At 45.3% G+C, this 19,209-nt stretch overlaps 1 protein-coding gene across 1 annotated transcript in view; it reads left to right on the forward strand.

Annotated features, from left to right (window-relative positions):
- Positions 1–206: 206 nt before the first annotated feature.
- LOC147665990 (uncharacterized) overlaps positions 207–19,209 on the forward strand; it is a 52,507-nt gene continuing 33,504 nt past the window's right edge. The window contains exon 1 of the mRNA XM_086949347.1: positions 207–274. The gene's annotated coding sequence lies outside the window, so the exon portion shown is untranslated. The remainder of the gene's footprint in view (positions 275–19,209) is intronic.

The following is a 19,209-nucleotide window of genomic DNA, read 5'->3' on the forward strand; positions in this document are numbered from 1 at the left end:
TGTGTGAAAGGGAGAAGGGTTTCCTGTTCCAGGTCAGCGGTGGCAGAGACAGTACAAGCAGCCGATGTTGACATCATTTCCTGCCTCTCCCTCTGTGTCCATCCTGCTGCAGAGGAGGAAGGACGCCCTGTCTGTCTGTGCAGTTATCTTCATCTTCAGACCCTCGCAGCCCCCCACCACCTCTCCTGATCCTAAATCTGTACTCCTCCCCCCCAACCCCCCAGCCATAGGAGGTGGAGAGAGCCTGGAAATGTCTGCACAGGTTTCTGCTCAGGTAGGAGATTGTCAGCACCTTGTGCTGTGTTTGGAGAAATGGACTGAATGATCCTGAAATAACTCTCTGCCGGGAGCCGGGCTCTTCTATCCGAGGACCTCTGGGGGCCTTTCCGTCCGGCCCTGGGGGTGTTTGTGGAGAGGATCTGTGCACTGCACAGGTTTCATATGACTGTGTGTGACATTTTCATAATCGCAGTGTAATTATGAGTGAAACTTTCTCACGAGCCAATTAAACATATAGGAAAACATATAAATAATAGAAATTACAACCATTTGAGCAACAAATGTTAAATGTTAAATGTCATATACTTGTAAAGCACACAGCTGCCCCAGCAAAGGGGCGTCCCGGCGCTGTATACCGCTGGGGAACCCGTCCTGGCTTTCCCTGTGGGATGGTCCCTTCTGGGAATCCCCAAGGTCGAGCCAGGCATCCCCGGCGTTGATGGGGCAGTTGTGGAGATTAGGCAAGCTAATGCCCAGAGTTGCCGAGTGGGACCCCAGGTTAGAGTAAGCACTGAGGCGAGAATTGTGTAGTCCGCTGACCCTGGTCCACGACCCTGCTGTGTCGGGAATTGAACCCTGGTCCAGGGCCGACTTCTGCTCCCGGGTCTGCCGCCTCTAACCAGTGAGCCGCATCACTCCACGCAAGAAACTCTATGAAGTCACTGAAGACACATTCATCTCAAATTATTTCATGCATTCATTCACTTTTTGTGGATGTAACAAGTTAACCCTCATCGCTACACGCATTACTTTTTTGTGTGTTTCAAATGAGTGAAATATAAATTAGGAAAACTATGCCTCCGACTCATTTTGGTGTAAACTAATTGGAATTGTGGCCTACTACTATTAAAACTCATGCCAGCAGCAGTCAGAGTGAACTTCAATACAGAGTCAGAGACTTAGTGCGCGACTCCCCAGGCTGGCAGTTCACAAGTGCCTGTGGAGTGTGTCTGCCCATCGGAGCGCTTCACTTGTGACGTTGCAGTGGCGCTTGTGTTGAGGCCCCAGCTCAGGGCTGCTGTAAGTCCACCTGCATGAGAGTCTGCTGGCTGCAGACATGAAGTTGTCCAAGTTGTCACTCTGATATCTGGCGCTAGGATGCAGCAGACCGACTGCTCTCTTGACCTGACCATGGCAGGCTCGAACACATCAGTAAAGAGTACATTCACTGCTGCTGCCTGCTGCAAAGCTAGCGGGCTTTTGGTGAGGGGCTGGAATGTCTGCCTCGTGGCAATTCTAAATAATCGTGCAGCGTAGTCACAGGACAGGCACGCCTTGCCAGAACATATCGACAAGCAGGCCTGATTTTGAGTGATCAAGTTACGAAAGGAAGTGAGCTCACAGTGAGTGTGCCCTTGCACCCCCCATTAAAGGGTTAAAAACAGAGTGAATGAGTTCTTGGAGAGAGACTGAATTATTGGTGCCGCATTTTAACCAGCCATGTTGGTATTGACCGTCCCCTAAAAGGTTCTGGCAGCAGTAGTTGAATTGAGTAAAACTAATTTCCATTTCAGTTTTAGTTTGGAGCAACAATAGCTAATTTTCATATAAATCTAATCTTACCTGATATGATACCGGCCACCAGGATAAAGTCGAGCACTTGGCAATTAGTTGTAACCAGAAAATGGTCATAATAACAGCATTTTATGTAGTGCTGAAATACCATACATTTTCATTTCTAAACTGTATTCTTCTACTTAATGGATTAACCTTGGAAGGATGAAAGGCTGAGTAGGCCCTACCAAAATTTACACCCGTAGTCCGTAGATGGTACACTCACCCCAGCAGCAAACTTGTACTTGTCTTAGCCTCTTGACAGCATCTGGCAATGAAATTATTCATTAAACTATGTAACCTCCAGGAATAGGCAACAAAGAGAGTGGGCAATCACCAGAAGTGGATGGTTACTGTGGGCCTTCAGGTGTTCTAACGGCTGCTGATCACAACCAGTTTTTCTCCACTGTTATCGAGTTTGTATAATAAAATCTATGACAACAAGCAGCTTGCCAGACGTCTGGTCCTGCTTCACTATGTATAGCCAGCCACACATCATCAGCAACGGCCCCAGGCCTCTCACTGACACTCTCAGCAGAGAGGCCAGGCATTGCAGGGGGAGAGGGAAAGAATGCACCTCTAAGTTGCCAGGCAATGGCTGGAATGTTCCACGGGGGAAGGATATGTAGACATATTGTGTGTGCTGTAGTTTTGAAATCAGAACAGTATCCAGCCAAAGAAATGAGAGTGGAGGAGAGGGGTCGCCATTATACCTAATTATGGAACCATGGGCACGTCAGATCTTTATCTCGCTTTGACACAATGCCCATATTTTTACCAAAAATATGATAACTTTCAAAATTAGCAACCTCTAGTTAATTTTGCAAAGGTGCAAACCGAACTGTAACATTTACACCTCTAGTTAATTTTGCAAATGTGCAAGCAGAACATTTACACCTACGCAACTGTCTCAAAAATACTTAGCAATTAAAATCGACATTTACCCACGTATCTGCGGGCAGGCCCCATGGGAAGTTGGGGTCAGCACACTTCGGCAGTCAGGCCCTGGCAAGTGTGAGCAGCAGGCAGTGCTTCAAGCTCCATAATTGCGGTGGCGCCCGCCAATCCAGCCCGAGCCGCGACCCGCTTCCTCTGAAAAAAAAACTCCCCGCCTTTAGTGACAGGACGGGACGCCACCCCGCTACCCCCATGGCACAAGGCCGTCTAATTACACTGGGCATTACTGTGACGTCAGGCTGTAAGAACCGCGCCACGAGAAATATTGACATTGAAAGATTGTTGCACATCAGACAGTGAGCCAGCAGCCTTAACTGCAAGACTCAAGCTTGCATGGGAACCGTGCGCCCGCCACCGTCTGATACGTGATACTTGACAGGACTGCACTGCATCTTAATGCACTGTGAGAAATATGGAAAGGGGCGACCACTCGGTCCCCCCGAACGTATGGTTGGGTGCCCCGATCCTCCCGGGAAACCATTTTGGGCGGGGGGCGTGTCTCGGCTGGTATGCCCAAAGCGGCGTAGCCGGGGCGCGCCTTTTCCCGCCCAAGAGGGGTTGTCCTAGACACCTACACCGATGGCCACGCCCAGTGGGCGTACCGGTGGAGGGTACACGCCCTCCCGAAGAAGAATAAAGAGAGCGGGAATCCGAAGAAGCGTCCTCTTGTTCCTGTGCTTGGAAGCTGCACCCACTCGTTGCATGTGAGCCCTCGACGGAACAAGGAGCAATTTTGAGAACTTGTAATTCTTGTGTTTCTCTTTCAGTGACTTTACAGAGAAGAGTCCCGGACCGTCTTGATCGACCCAGAGTAGATAATCGAACCATGTCTGGCAAGAAGGCAGGAAAGGGTTCCGAGACAGACCAGGTGCTTCGCATGTTGGTGAAAAGAATGACGAGAATAGAACGAAGCATCGGTCAAGTTCCAGCGCTTGGTCGTGATATGGCGGGCATTAAGAAGCAACTGGCCGCAATGAACAAGCCTGGTAACCCGAAGAAGGTAATAGGCCCGGCATTGCCGGGAGTCGTAGAGGGAAACGGGTCAAGAGGAGGGCGGCGGCAGGGGAGGTTCCGGTCCCTGAGGTAACCCCGGTCAGCCCTGCCAGACCAGCTGATGCCCCAGTACCAACCCCAGACGCGGGTCAACCGATTCCGGTTGTGATTGCGCCCGCCAACGACGAGGACATGCCTCCCGAATTGGCCACCCAGTTGGCCGCATGGCTCAACAAAAAGGCAGGGGGTGCTACGGCGCCCGGAGACACGGCCGAAGAGGCCAAGTTACTAATCCAGCAGTTGCGGCAGTCGCGAGATGCCGCGAAGGCGAATCTCCCTCTTGTCTCCCCACAGGTGACCCCGGAAGGACTGGCAAGTGGCATCGAGAAAACGGCGGGAACAACGACCGAACCGGGTAAGCTCGCTTTGCCAGTGGCGGGGGAGGGCTCATTGCCCTCAAGACGGGAGAGAGTGGTTCAACATATCCCGTTGGCCACGAAAGAATTGATATGGGCAGACAAGTATGTTAATATGTTTTCGTTGTTGACTGACCATCGCGAGATGGAGTATGCTAAGACACAGAAAGATTTGTGGCACCCGAGTGTCTGGCGAGCCAAAATGGCGGGATTCAGGGTGGATGAGACGATAACAAATTGGGCCAAGGCCTTTGCAATGTTTACTGCGATTATTGGCGAGCGTAAGCCCGAGGTATTGCCCGAATTGTCTTGTTATCAGGCACGTATAATGGATTTTTATGAAACATATGAGGGGAATGAATGGATGGGTTACGACATGAAATTCCGTAAAGCGAAAGAGTATGATTCATCTCTGACATGGGATTGCCTCGACTCGATTTCTTGGCAGAAGCAGCTCCTGCCTGGCGCGGCGAAGACGTCCTCGCCAGGTGGGAATGGGTCGGGGTTTTCCCGCCAGCAGCCTGCGGTGCCCTTTCGAGCAGGCGCCGGTGGCGATCACCAGCCGAGAACCGGCGGGAATGGTGGAAAGCGGGAGGTCTGTTGGGGCTTCAATAGAGGCAACTGTACCAGACCGCAAGGGGCATGTAAGTTCAAACATGCGTGTGCGGGTTGTGGGAATTCCTCGCACTCGGAGAGTTCATGCAGGTCAAAAAATAGCGGGTCGGGAGGTAGAGGAGGGTCCAAACAAGACTGAGGGGGATCGTTGTGTACAATTGCCCACTCCCGTTGATCTCATGGCTATGACTCCCTGGTTAAACAAATACCCTGATTATGTCTCTGCTGGGGTGTTGAGGAAGGGATTCTTATATGGCTTCCACATCCCGGCGGGGGATTTTCGGGGGGAACCTTTTTGTAAAAACCAGCTCTGGCACAACATAATCCAGGTGTGGTGGAGAGGAAAATCGCTAAAGAGGTGACCCTAGGCCGAATCGCTGGCCCATTTAAGCACCCGCCAGTAGCAAATTTCATCTGTTCCCCATTAGGGGTGGTCCCCAAAAAAGACCCGGGGGAATTTAGGCTGATCCATAATCTGTCTGCTCTAAGGGGTTTCTCAGTAAACAATGCTATTGACCCAGAAGTCTGTTCGGTGCGGTACGCATCATTCGATGATGCCGTCACCATGTTAAATCGCCTGGGCCCCGGGGCGCTGATGGCGAAATCAGATATTGAATCAGCGTTCCGGTTGCTCCCGGTACACCCACAGGATCAGCGTTTGCTAGGTTTTGCGTTCCAAGGACGTTATTACATGGATAAATGCATGCCGATGGGTTGCTCCATTTCTTGTGCCTATTTTGAAACATTCAGCTGTTTTTTAGAGTGGGCATTCACCGAGGCCACAGGGCATAGGCATGTTATGCATTACCTAGATGACTTTCTGTTCTTGGGAGCAGCCGGCGACACGGAATGTGCGCAGGCGCTACAGGACTTTTGCACCCTCATGGGGGAGTTTGGAGTGCCATTGGCACCAGGTAAGACGGTCGGACCATCTACTTCACTCAAGTTTCTGGGAATTGAGCTCGATTCTGTGGAGGGATGTTTCCGTTTGCCAGTGGGAAAGGTAGCTAAATTTAGGGCTTCCCTGGAACTGTGCCTTAGTAAGGAGAAGGTGACCCTGCACCAGCTACAGCAGGCAGTGGGTCAGCTTAACTTTGCCTTGAGAGTGATACCAATGGCCCGCCCTTTTTCACGCTCTATTGCACAAGCTATGGTTGGTCTCAAGGAAGGACACCACCGCACGAGACTGTCTGCAGAGGTTCGCCAGGATATGCGCATCTGGCTGGCATTTCTGGCGGACTTCAACGGTCGAGTAGTGTGGAACAAGCCGCCAGCGTCTTCGGACGAGCTGGGTTTGTTGACTGACTCGGCGGGGAGCGTGGGATTCGGCGCCATCTTTGGTAATCGATGGTCGGCGCAAACATGGCCGACGTGGTGGCACACCAGCGGTCTCACAGGTAACATAGGGTTCCTCGAGCTATTCCCTATTTTTGTTGCTCTGATGGCATGGCCGGACGAGTTCAGAGACCGCTCTGTGGTATTTTGGTCTGACAATATGACTGTTGTCGAATGCATTAACAATCAGGCAGCACGCTGCAAATGGATCTTGAGATTGTTGAAGGAAGTTGTGCTGCTTTGCATGAGACTGAATGTACAGTTCAGGGCGAAACATGTGCCGGGTGTACTGAATCATGCGGCTGATGCACTCTCTCGTTCACATATGCAGGCGTTCAGGGGTTATCTACCTACAGCGGACCTAGCGGCGGCACCATTCCCCGAAGCACTCTGGCTAATCGGTGCCCCGGATTACAAGACCTCGTGGCAGCAAGCTTAGCCCCCAGGACGAGGAAGGCATACGAAGGAGCGTTTCGTTCCTATTGTGCATTTTTGAGTCCGACAGGGAATCAGAACTGGGGTCAGGAGGATTCCTGTCTAGGGTTCCTGGTAGCACTGCACAGGGAAGGCCGATCAGCGGCAACGGCCAATAGGCATAGGGCGGCCATTTCATTCATGGCGCAGGTGCATGGCATAAAAGACCCAACGGGTTCCTTTTTTGTGAAGAAAGCCCTTCGTGGCTGGCAGCGCCTCGAGGGTCGTAAGCAAGACGAGAGGCGCCCGATTGGCTTAGAAAGGTTGTCCCTACTCATGGCGAAACTAGTCACGACATGCTCCTCCCAATTCGAAGCAGTTCTGTTCCGGGCAGCTTTCGCATTAGCATTCCATGGGGCTATGCGGGTGAGCGAACTGGTCGCAGGGAATAAGAAAGATGTGGAGGGAGGCTTGTGCAGGGATCACATCCTAATTAGGGGTGATTCGATGTTAGTCACGATAGCTAGGTCCAAAACTGACCAGGGAGCTATGGGAAACAGTGTTGTTGTCCAGCGCATGCGAGGGTCCCCCACGTGCCCAATAAGGTGCATTGAGGAATACTTGGCACTGAGGGCGGATACATGGGGGGGGAGTTTGCTGAGGCACATCGATGCCACCCCACTGATGAGGTTTCAGTTCCAGAGGGTGCTAGCACTGACAATTGCGGCGGCGGGCATGGACCGAGCGATTTTGGGACCCACTCTTTTAGGATAGGGGCTGCTACTGAGGCTACAGCCAGGGGTCAGAGTGCGGAAGAGGTGAAACAGTTAGGACGATGGTCCTCGAATTGTTTTAAAAGGTATGTGCGATTGCACATGTTGTGAAGTCAAGTTACATGCACTCACGCTTCTTGTCTTCTGTTTGATTTACAGTTTCGCGAGCATATCATGCGTGGCGGAATTTGCAGTCGACCCAGCACCAGGGGACCAGCGGTCACGGATCGCCTGCTGAGGAGAGAGTGGTGTGGGTCGTGGCCCACTCATACGTGAGGCGGGCCGGGGACGTATTCAAAGCAGGTGACGTGACTCACGCAGCTGGGGAATACGGGTACAGAGTGGCCTTCCACGGAAGGGGCGGGCTCTGTATTGACCAGTTCGAATCTTTTGTTGAGGGTCTTTTAGGGCGGCAGAGGTCACCGCCATCTGTAATCATAGTACACCCAGGGCTACTTGTATGACAATGCTACAAGGGGTTGCTTCACTCTCTCATCAACAGTGTGTTAATGAGGATTGTGCTAGGGTATGAAGCCTACATGAAAGATTCCAAGAGACTCTTGAAGTCATTCTGCTCTAGTTATCACTTTGGTACAAAAGGGGGTGGTGATGGACGGAACATCTGAACCAGTCAAACACTCACACCCAGTCAACAGATCTGGGTTTAATCCATCACCGTTCTTTAGCCCACTCTGCCACCCCAGTTCAGACATGGCCAAATGCAAATCAGTCTGACCCTGTGCCTCATGGGAACGGTCCAGCCCGAACTGCCAAGCCATGCCTTCCCTGGACCGTAAACAAGCTTCCTAGGACCGGTTTCTGGCATTCCAGCCGTCTTCAGCCAGGCTTGCTTGAATCCAGTGGCAAAGTGAGCAAGGGACTCACGTCTGAGCATACCCTGCCAACTTATGGTGAACAAAGACACCGATTGACATGATTGATTGGCACCAATTTCCTATTGACTAGTTTTGTTTAAAAACGGAGGAAGAGCCACTGAGTCCTAAAGACTATTGAGAACATCCAACCCCAACCCCAAGATCAACATTGGATATGGGACGCAATTTTATTTGAGACCCCAATTCGTGCTCCTACATGCAGTAAATGTTTTTGACTTTGTATCTCCCCAAGAGGGTCCCGGCACCTTCTGTATATTTTTTGCTGCTCTTTTTTTGTACCTCTTGGTGACAGTCAAATTCTTCTTTCACGTTGTAGCTGTGGTTGGACATTGGCCTTATTGTGTGTGGTTTACTATGTTGTGCTGTGTATGATTTCTAGCCTGTGCCAGAGCATGCCTTGACTGCTTGACCTTACTAGTGTGAATATAATACTACCCAAGACACATTCCACAATAGCCCACTGCCCCAGTTTATCCGCTAAAAAATGACCTGTAGTCTGTATAGCAGGTTTAGCAAGTATTGCAACACCACGCGTCACTGACGATTGTTGTGAGGCGACAAGAAGTGAAAGCCCTAGTCTGTCAGCATGTTATGTTTCCCCCAATAAATATGTGCCTTTTAAATGCCTAATAAATCTGGTTGGATCGTGCGGAGATCTTCAGCAGACCTTTTTCTCTTATTATAATTATTGAGGCCACATACATTTAAGGAGCATATTTTAACCCCCCTACTAGCTATTGACACCAAATAAAAAAGAGAAACAGAACACAGGCCATCATTACTGCAGTTTTACAAAATGTACCATATCTTCGGTATCCAAACATTTTTTTCAAATTGATACTGTGTATTTTTTATTTTACTTTTACCCCACCAAAACACCCATACCCCCTCCCACCCATCACCCATGTCTACCCAACCCCCATACACCCCCAGCCCTTTCCTGAACCCCCCCTTTAATAAGGCTTTAGGACCAATGGTCCTGTAGATGACAAGCTTGGAGTCACCCAATGCCATTGTTCGCAAAACCCATCCCAGTCATGTGAAGAGGGAGAGAACCTTCCCTCTCATGGCTGGGCGGAGAACAAATAAACATAAAACATAATAAAGAGAAGAGGGGAAAAAAGACAAAAAAGGTTAACCAATAGAGCAGCATTAAATAGGGGGCGGGATATGCCTGTTCAGCTAAAAAAAGATCTGCCCAAGACTACCAAAAACAGATAATCCAACAAATCAAATCCATTATCCTCCAATTAGATGGCATTGTCCCATCACGCCAGCTATACCACAATCTAAAAAAAAATCCTACATGGACTTTAAATAATCTTTAGCAGAGACCTCAGTGGAAAAAAAATCGAGTACAATCCTGAAAGGTCACTTTAAGTTTAGCCGGGTTCATCAAGAATACTTGTGCCCTTTTAGCTTGAAACAGCGGGATAAGCTGGCGTAGCTGCCAGCGATTCTCTACAGTAAAATGACAAAAATCTGGCCTTACAAAAAACTCAAAATCCTTCCCTACTCTTTTTTTGTCTAATTGAAAGACATCTTCCCTAGCTAAAAATCTATTGAAAGAAATTAAAAAAGCTCTCGGTCTATCAGACTTTTGACCTACTTTCGTGCGAATATTAAATGGCAAGCAATGTACTCGTTCAATCTCTCTATTCCAATCCCATCTAGTAAGCTCGGGAAAAGCATCTCTAAACAAGTTAACTATAAATTTACGAGAGTCCTGCCCTTCCCGCCCCTCCGGAATTTGTAATACTCTGAGATTTGTTCTTCATGCACGATTTTCTAAGTCAGCCAACTTCCACTGTGTGTCCTCTTTGATAGTGTGTGCAAAGTAACACTCCCAGGCACACAAACAAGGTACTAGCACAATATAGTTGGCAAACAATAATAAACAACTAGTTCAAATTTAGAAAATACATTTTAATTCAATACGATAAAGAGAAATTCATCAGTCCATTGATAAGACTTAATAAAATAACATTGTATTAATACATATGTTTTCACAGTTAAAAAAAGAGAAGAAATATATCTAAAAAGCGGATGGTTTCCTGTCGACGCGTTTCGACACAAAGACTGTGTCTTCATCAGGACTTTACCATCATGATGCTGTTAAATTCTATATCAGGAGTGGATATGAATTATAGTTGAATAGTCCAATACCAAATTTCAGGTGGTCGACTATCTTATTTTTATCGCTTAAGTCCGTCTTTTGATATCACACTTGTTTTAAAAGGAACAGGACTTAGCAACACGTCGTACTGAGTTTTGCAGTTTCCGGTACAGATTCTGTACTCTCTGACTCTCCAATCTTATTTCCTCCTGGTGGGAAATAATTGATTGGTAAATTAGAGTCAAATATATGTCTTCTGGAGGTTGAGTTTTGTCTGTTTGTAGACCACACAGCTGTTCTTGTTCAAACTCAGAGTTAACAGTTTTATGCTCCACTCTTACGAACAGTATGAGGGCTACATTCCACAAATTCGCCAGAGTCTTCCAAATACACACTGCTGTGGTCGCTGCCACTGACCCCATTCACCTGTGTGGAAAAAATTGCTGGCAAGTCCTCACATGATGAAGTGGACTGATCAGATAAAGAGAAAAAATCTCCGTATTCAGCATCTTGTATTTGTGTTTGAATATCGCCATTTTCATATACAGTTACCCGAATGTTAAGATCCATAATAGTACTTGCTGTTCTAGGCTTGGAGGTAACATTACACTCAGGAGTATCCACCATCTGCGTTATACCTGGGGTACTGGTAGGAATATGAGAGCCAAAGTCGTCTCGTATAGAGTGCTGATCCTTATCCTTCTTATTTTCAGATATATCTTCACTAAGGGAGGGGGTTAATGAGGGACTAACTGAAGGCATAAAAACTGTGTTTTACCCAATCCTTGTATCCTCATTAAGTTACATATTTTTCCATACCATCTTGTTCCCTTATTCCATCCAGTTGTATATGGCCCATCTTTTTACTCTTTTTTTTATCTTTACCAGCTGAAAAAAGTGCTGGAATAGTTTTAGTTGACACGGTATCCGCTTTAGCCCCAACAATGTTTATATACGTTTTTGTGAATTTAGTAAAATTACCTGGCGTCATATTTACAACACCAACGTTTCCTTCAGTATGTACTGCAGCCACAGTCTCCCGCGCTGTAGCGACAGGGTATTTGGTTTTAGACTGGTGGTGACTATGATCCACTACCATCTCAGTCCTAGTTGCATTTGCGCTTATTTGTAGGGCTTACCTATGTACTTTGACAGGGTTTAGTGCCTTTTATCGTCTTTTCGGGCCTAAGTCTTTTCGGGCCTAAAGGCCTAAAAGCTAGAGAGAAGCCATCTTTGATTCTGCCTCGGCTGTCCAAGGTTCTTGTAGGGTAGAGGTAATGTTTAGAATTTAGCCTGTTATTCGCTAGTGAGGAACCGGTTAAGACTGGCCCTTAACAAAGGAATGTGTTTGTCTCCCCGGTTCTAGACGCAATACACAGGTGGCCACTGTGGATGCGCAGGGAGCCTGGTGACTGGTACAGGAATTCTGTGGGAGTCGGCCTATTACCGGAAATTTCCATGTAGAAAGAGAGCTCTATATTATCAAGGAGCGAGCAGATAGAAAGGGAGAAGGAGGCGTGCGGGGTAGACAGAATAAGTTGGTCCGAAGGCTGGTGCAGAGAGCATGATGTCATCAGCTAATTGAAATCCTGAAATGAAGAAGGAAAGTGATTAAGGGTCCTGTAGTGACATCGTACAGGAGTTGCAGAGACTGAGTCCAGAAGAGGGTTCGAGTATTTTGGAACCTGGCAGTCTAGACGAGGCATAGCGGTGCAGACGTGCATTCGTGAGCCAGAGAGAGAGAGAGAGAGCAGAGTCCCGAACACATTGAAGACAGAGCGAGAGAGGGAGGGATCAGCTCAACTGCCGAGATGGAAAGACACACGTCTAAGGTGAGGCGTTCTAAGCTAGTGTAGCACACATATATAATCATCTATTTGCCCCCTTTTAGGTCATAGGTAGTGACTAAGCTAAATCATGTTTCTTTTGTTCATTCTGTCATGCTTAATTTTAGAATAAAGACTTAATAATAAATATCTTTGAATGTTGTTTTTATAGATGAGATTAACCTTTCCTTTTAACCAGGAATCCCTTAGATGTTAGTGGTATATTTGACTGTATAGGCTTGTAGATAGCTCTTTTTTCACTCAGGTGAGTATTCTAGATATCATGTATATAGTGGCCTGAGAAGAGTGTGGTTACGTGACGACTGGGTTAGCTATGGTTAGTAGTCTGCTTGGTCTGAGAAACCGGTTGTTACAGATACTCACCTGAAATTGGTGTTCAGATACCAGCAGAACATTTTGGATTGATTGCCCCGAGATCCGGTTTGGCTTTAAAAGGCATCCAGGTGCTCGGTGGTGTAATTGACAGTGATTACCAAGGAGAAATAAAAGTCATCCTGTTAAATAGTGGCGATCCTGAAATAATGATTCAAGAAAACTAGTCTAGACTAGTCTGATTATTATTATTATAAGTACCAAAACGTTCCTGAACAGTAGGATCAGAGCTCAAAGTACAAAACTTCACAGCATCACCTTGATCTAACATGATTCCTAAAGCACCCAAATCAAAAAGACGAACCATCCAAGTAAGTAAGGATTCACCCGACTTTTGCCAGAACCTTTCCAAAATGTAATTTATTTCTTGTTGAGTAAAATCTTCCAAGCTGCCAAGCGGAATTCCCTGGGGAGCATTAAGATTGCCCTGTAATTTACGTCGATAAATAGGCTTAGCAGAAATCTCGGTACGGTCTTTAGAGGTACAATCACGTCTAGTGCGAGAAGTCGCACGCGTAACATTCTCTTCAGGCGAAGAAAATAAATCAGACTAATTCCAAATGTCACCATCTGTTATGGCAGAGTTTTTGGCTTTACTTAGAAGTGATATAGATCATTAATCCTGCTCGCATCTAGTATAGGTATTCTTAGCCTGTGTTGGCCCTTTTAAGCCCTTTTTCCAGACCTAGAAGAGGATAGCTGCTTAATATGCCTTTATTCTTGACTTTAACCTGTCTATTGCCTATTGGCTTTGACATATTAGACATATTGGTATGGTTCATGTAGGTATTCTGACAGAGCTAAGGAGCATTTCACCCCTTTCAGGCCTAAAGCTAGAGAGACTCCATCTTGATGGAAGCAGAGAGGCTTTCTAGGGCAAAAGTAATGTTTATAGTTATAACTGTTGTCCGCCCTAAGCGGACCGGAGAGAACCGGCCAGAGCTGAATCTAATCAGGAATTGTTCCCGGGCTCAGTCTCTAGACGAAACAAGCAGACTGGTCACTGTGGGAGCGTCTAGCGCAAGGAGCCTGGTGCATGGGATTGGTCAGAAAAAGCTGCTGGCTGGAACTTTCCATGAGGAAACAGCATTCTATATTTGTGAAGTGCAGAGGCGGAGTCAGTCAGTCGAAGAGGAGTCGAGGAGAGAGTGAGTCGTGCAGAGGAGAGTCCAGCAGAGAGGAGCAGTGGAGTGGAGTTGGCAGAGAGGGAGAGAGGGTTCAATCTGGAGAAGAGCTGAGTTGAATAGTGAGCTGGAACTGAAGGAAGCAGTCAGAAGCAGTTGTTTATCAGGAGGAAGTGTGAATAGCTGGAGTCTGAAGTAATGCCTTTTAGAAGAGATAGAGGAGAGCTCGTGGATTAACCTATGGGAGCAGATGGAATTGGACATTGGCGCAGAGAAAGAGCGACTAAGATAGTAGAATGAACGGTGATCAGAGCGGCAGGAACCATTAAAGAGTGAAGACGCAAAGTGGAGAGACAGTCAGAGCGGGGGAGAGGAGTCCAGAGACAGAGCGATCAGCGCAGAGGTGTACCCAAGAGTGCAGGAGAGGAGAGAGAGCATGAGATGAGCCAAGGCACAGACGAGAGAGGAACCCAGATGACAGCTAGAACAAGACTTCACACTAATCAGGTGATATTGTTTTCATCACATTAGCTACACTTAATCTTTTCCCTTTCAGCGGAGTGTTCCTGTTATGTGTAATCCTTCTCTTTCAAGCGGTGTGTTCTACCTATAGCCTTTGTTAGATTTGCATAAATGTTTATATTACTGTAATAAATGTCCCCAGTTTATAACTAACTGGTGTGTAATCCCTATTCTTGTTCACTAAAGGTAAACATAGCTCCTAGGTAGTTGCTGCATGAATGGATGAGTAATCCCAATCAGGTAAGTGGTGATCACATAAATAGGGAGTGAGTGGACCTTTGATGCCAAGAGCAGGTAATACACAGTAATCTGAAACCATATCCAAAGTTATTATTGTAGTTTCATCCCGAGTAGACAGCTGAGATAATATCCCAATATATATATATATGTATAGGTGTTCATAGGAATGTGGTCGTCGTTTGACATGCGGCGTTAATGAGAGCACTGGAGTGTCAAACCAGTGTGTAAAGCCACCGGATTGTGGTATAAGACTAAGTGAGAGCGGCAGGAGGGACACTGCCGTGGATGTTTCGCAGGATCGCGAACGCTTGGAAAAGGAGAGCACGGGGGCTGCAGACCCACGTGTGTAGACGCACCAGATTGTGTGTCAGATCTGCCCTAGGGTAGAACGGTCTGGGTCAGGGTGGCCGCGAGACCAACTGATGTGAATAAGTGTAGTGTAGGGTATGGATATCCCTAGTAATCAGTGAGTATTCTTAGTATCCCTATAGATTTAGTGGTGTTCTTAATAATATGAGCTTGTATATTGCGAGTTCCCTATCCTCAGGTAGGTACCAGGTGCCTGGATAGGTGGTCCTGAGGACGGAAGGTGAGTACGTTTTGGCTGGGTCATAGGGGCCCCTGGGGGCTGATCCCATCTAAACAGAAAATCCAGCCATTACATTTTGGCGTAGTCGGCATCTTACGAACTCTGTGTGCCTGGCCATGTGTTTAGATTGTCTCCCATGTGTTGTGTGGGAGTGCCCTGAACGCCAATTACATTTTGGCGTAGTCGGACAGTTTACGAAGCCTGTGTGCCTGGCCATGTGCTTAGAGAGTTGCCCATGTGTTCTGAGGGAATGCCCTGAACGCTAGTTCCATCTGGCGTAATGTTGCAGTTTATGTAGCCTGTTAGACCTATTGGCTTGAACAGTTGCAGCGTGAGGAGATTGTATTACATCATGGCATTTGGTTTATTCAGGGTGGAAGGAATGGTTTTCATCTTGGTGTTTAAACTGTCAGAGTTGAAGGATGGCATTACATGAGGAAGCCAGTTACATCTTTGTGATGGTCCAATTGTATAAATGTGTGTAAAAAGTGCTTTTAAATTGCCCATTAAATTGCTTGCTGCATCTGCTTATGCTATGCAATGTGAAATGTGTTCATTTTAATATGATCTGTGGAGTTTTTTTTTTTGAATATAGCTCCTTGTACATATGACTTATAAATAGCGCCATTTTAATGTGCCTTGTGAGGTGCAGGTTCTCATGTTGATCTGTTGTGTTGCTTGTGAATGGTGCTTTGGATATATTTTTTGTGAAAAGCGTGTTGTTTTTTGAGTTTGTTTATTGTCTTGTAAATATGGCTTTAGAATAGCGCCATATTATTGTGGCCTATGAGGTGCATGTTCTCATGTTGATCTGTTGTGTTGCTTGTGAATGGTGCTTTGGATATATTCTTTGTGAAAAGCGTGTTGTTTTTTGAGTTTGTTTACTGTCTTGTAAATATGGCTTTAGAATAGCGCCATTTTAATGTGGTTTGTAAGGTGCATGTTCTTATGTTAATCAGTTGTGTTCCTTGTGCATTGCGCCTTGGAAATGTTGTTTGTGAAAGGCTTGTCTTGTAAATATGGCTTGTGAATAGCGCCATGTGGTCATGGCTTGGACAGGGCATGTTCTCATTACGTTTGGCAGGAGAGAGCTGGATCTTTCTCGGGTGCTTGGGGATAACGTTTCTGAAAATATGTACGTGTCATTTGTAAACGTGAAGAAATGTGCTAATGATTTTCCCATGTATAACTGGACGTTGGGAAATGTTTCCATTTGAGCTGCCAAAGGGTTAATATCTTGAGTTGAGGTGGCAGCCTTTATTTTTTACATGCTGTCAACATGCATGGTTATCTGACCTGACTATAAAAGTCAGTGAATTATTTTAAGGATTTTTGATGGTTTGATTTTGACTTTTTTTTTTGGTTCCTTGGTCAGCCTACGTGCTTTGTCAGTTTCTTGACGGAAAGGTAACATCTTGTGTTTTGAGAAGGGTTCTGTTCATTTCACATTCCTTTTGAAATGCGTCTACGAATTTGTGTGGGTTCACCTTGGAATTGATGTGGTTATAAATCAACCTTACGGAGAAAGCTGTGTTCTTTTAAAATGAGTGAAATGTTAAAAAGATAGCTCGTTACAGTGCACGCTACGAGCTGTTTTCATTAATTATTTCTGTGAGGGGTTTCCATCTAGACAGGAATGTGATGGTTGCAATAATAATAGGTTTAGAATAATAAATCTTGCCCGACAGTGCGTGGTAACATGTGCTTTTAATTAGTGTGAGGCAACCATATGCTTTTGAATAAAAAAGTTAAAATGTAACATTATTATTTTCCCAAATGTGAATTAAAATGTATGCTTTTATAAATGTGTCATCAAAAAATGTGAACTTAAATACAATGTTGTAATGTATATGTTGTTTTACAAATTATTTCTCTTTGACAAATGGACCATGTTAATTCGTTTCTCAAATGCAACATGTATAATATTGTATGCCAAAGGTAGTTTCCCCTTTAAATGTCTTGCCTTTAGTGTAATTATTTGGACAAATGTCTTTTTATAAAAATTTGGACCTTTTTTAATTGGCAATACACTGTAACAGAATTGTTTTTTTTTATTAATATTAGCCTCCGTTAGTTTGAGAATCAGGCCATGAGAACAGGCGAAAGGAATTTGTTTTTTGACCTTGGCAGCCCAGCTGGTCTGCGCAGACGAACTTTTTTTTCATTCTGCAAGTTTCGATCACGTCCCAGTGTGTTATGATGGGCTACAATCCAATTTTCTTCCGCGCACGGCTTGTTTATTTAAGGGCGGGGTGGCCTGGGCTTCTCTGACCATGGAAATTGGGAGGCTTGCAGTGCCCTGCTGATGCTGTCATCATTTGGCAGTATTTCAATTTTTTTTCTTCTTCACACTGTAGCATGACTCTTGCCCAGAAGGGTGGGACTGGCTTAGTTAGGATTAGGGTATGTTAGGCCCCACTCAATGTTATTAAAAGTTAAATTTTGAATGTTTTTAATTAATTAGGATATTTTCTTTTCAATAATGAAAGGCACCCGGGGTGCTTTTTAAATGGAAAATTTTATTTTACAAGAATAATGATACTTGTTCTCTGGTTTCTAGGATTGCTGCAGTTGGGGTGCGTGCGTGCATCTGCCCACTCCCTTTATTTGTTTTAGCTTTTTATTTTCATGTTATTATTTTAGTTTATTGTTTTGGATGATGGAACCAGACCAGACCAGACCAGACCAGACCGGGTGATGGATGGCCGCATTGGAGGAAGTACCGAGGATGCAGGGTGGTGGCCTACACTGAAGAATTTGGACATTAAATAATCCCTTGGACAAGCAGGCCCCACTTTTAAAGAACGAGAAAAAAAAATGTTTTATTTGTAACAGTATTATAAAAGAATTTGGACATTGAATAATCCCTTGGACAAGCAGGCCCCACTTTTGAAAAGAAATGAAACCCAAACATGTTTTATTTGTTACAGGATTATAAAAGGACTTGATCCATACTCCCTTGTACAAGCAGGCCCCACTTTTTAAAGCAAACAAAAATATGTCACCTATTATAGTTTTTCCCAAATGAAGGACTTTTTTGAATGATGGCGCACACATGTGCTCCACTGTGTGATTTAAGCTTGATGTTACACTAGTTATCTTGTAGACTGGGGTTGTAGTTTTTTTTTTTACTGTTCTTGCATTTTCACCTTAATTGATCAAAGGGTGGTTACCTTACAATTTAGATGGTTCTGGGTGGTGTGTCTTTTAGTATGATTATGTGTTAATGTTTATCCAGACCTTGCAACAGTTTGTCATGTTTATTTCTCAGATTTCACCTTAAATTGACTAATGTCAGCAGGTAGGCCTCATTTAGGCCTATTGTTATTTTCATCTCACATATTAGCACCTACACCAATAGTTTCATGAGTTATCATTAGCTTAAGTTGCCTATAGTAGGTAGAGCTCATTTAGGCCCTTTCTTGTTTTCTCATTAGAAGTTGAAACACATTTAGCCTTAAGTTGTCCGAAGTAGGCCCATTTAGGCCCCTTGCTGTTTTTATTCAACACATAAGTCCCTACATCATTAGATTTCACCAGTTATCATTAGAAGTTGAGGCACATTTAGTTTAAGGATGCTTTGGTTAGTTTCTGTTGTTATCAGATCCAATCTCAGATATGTTTCAGCATTCAAGTCAAGGGTGCTTTGATTTGTTTTTAGGTTTCTATTCCCTACAATTGAGTTTCAGGTGGAATTTTCTTGAGTTGTCATTGTTTTTAGGGAGTTTTTTTAGGTTTTTGATTTGTTGATAGATTGTGTTGATGTTTGTTTATTTAGATGTTATTGTTTGTCAGATGTTCGCAAGATAAGGATCTAAGGGTGGATGGCAGGGATATTTAGCAGTGATATAGATCTTAATCTTGCTCACATCTAGGATAGGTATTTTTAGCCTATGTTGATAGATTGTGTTGATGTTTGTTTGTTTGGATGTTATTGTTTATATAGATGCTCGCATGATAAGGATCTAAGGGTGGAATGTTATGGCAGAGTTTTTGGCTTTACTTAGAAGTGATATAGATCATTAATCCTGCTCGCATCTAGTATAGGTATTCTTAGCCTGTGTTGGCCCTTTTAAGCCCTTTTTCCAGACCTAGAAGAGGATAGCTGCTTAATATGCCTTTATTCTTGACTTTAACCTGTCTATTGCCTATTGGCTTTGACATATT

Source organism: Lissotriton vulgaris, unplaced genomic scaffold (genome assembly GCF_964263255.1).
Source record: "Lissotriton vulgaris unplaced genomic scaffold, aLisVul1.2 SCAFFOLD_1095, whole genome shotgun sequence".
NCBI classification, from domain to species: domain Eukaryota; kingdom Metazoa; phylum Chordata; class Amphibia; order Caudata; family Salamandridae; genus Lissotriton; species Lissotriton vulgaris.